This window comes from Seriola lalandi, unplaced genomic scaffold, assembly GCF_002814215.2.
Source record: "Seriola lalandi dorsalis isolate HSWRI2012SDOR001 ecotype SW California unplaced genomic scaffold, Sedor1 jcf7180002054656, whole genome shotgun sequence".
Taxonomy (NCBI): Eukaryota; Metazoa; Chordata; class Actinopteri; order Carangiformes; family Carangidae; genus Seriola; species Seriola lalandi.
In genome coordinates, this window is record NW_019525209.1 from 17,592 (window position 1) to 18,327 (window position 736).

General features: G+C 34.6%; 1 protein-coding gene across 1 annotated transcript in view; it reads right to left on the reverse strand.

The window, feature by feature from the left end:
• The window catches only part of LOC111665619 (B-cell receptor CD22-like), a 30,696-nt gene that overhangs the window by 2,418 nt on the left and 27,542 nt on the right, over nt 1–736 (reverse strand). The window lies entirely within an intron of this gene.

Consider the following 736-nt stretch of genomic DNA (forward strand, 5'->3'; position numbering starts at 1 on the left):
AAAGCGATATGACAACCCCAGAGGAGAGGGAGGATGGATGATTAGGAGTCTAACCTTGCTTGAATTCACGCAGCCTGTGTTTTGGTATGTTTTTGTAGCCAAGGATCGCCAGCTGTTCTTGAATTTCCTCTTCTGAGAAATCAAGACTGTCCATAATATTTTCAGCTTCAAGTCAAGGAGGTAGTGTACAATCTGAAGGAAAAAATAAACATCCCAGTATTAACAAATAGAAAATAAAACACACACACACACACATGAAGTAAAACAAGAGGTTCTTATTTATGGAGTACAGTGACACATTATAAATGAAATTATACTTGAGTTGTCGATTTGATTTAGTTAGTTAGTTAGTTAGGTGGTTTTTCGGGGGGGAAATTTGTTTTGAGGTTTAGGTTTTACTAATGACTTTAGTATTTTATTGTTTTCTCTTGCGTTATAAGTAACGAATGTATTTAAAATTGTTCAAAGACTAACAATTATAATCTTTATTATGGTAGAATATATCGCAGTAGTTTTAACTAGGTGTAGCTAGTAAACTGATGAATTACAGTTTTAGGAAACAGCTTTGTTAAAGGCCTAACTTTAAACAACTTAGATTTGAGATGTTAATCCACCATTACAGAATACGAATGCAACGATCCTCCATTCACTCAAGTGGAAATTTAATTTGTCTAACGTTACTCTATGCTGACCAACAAACGTCCACAACTTGGACCTAAGCACCACTGTCTCTAAA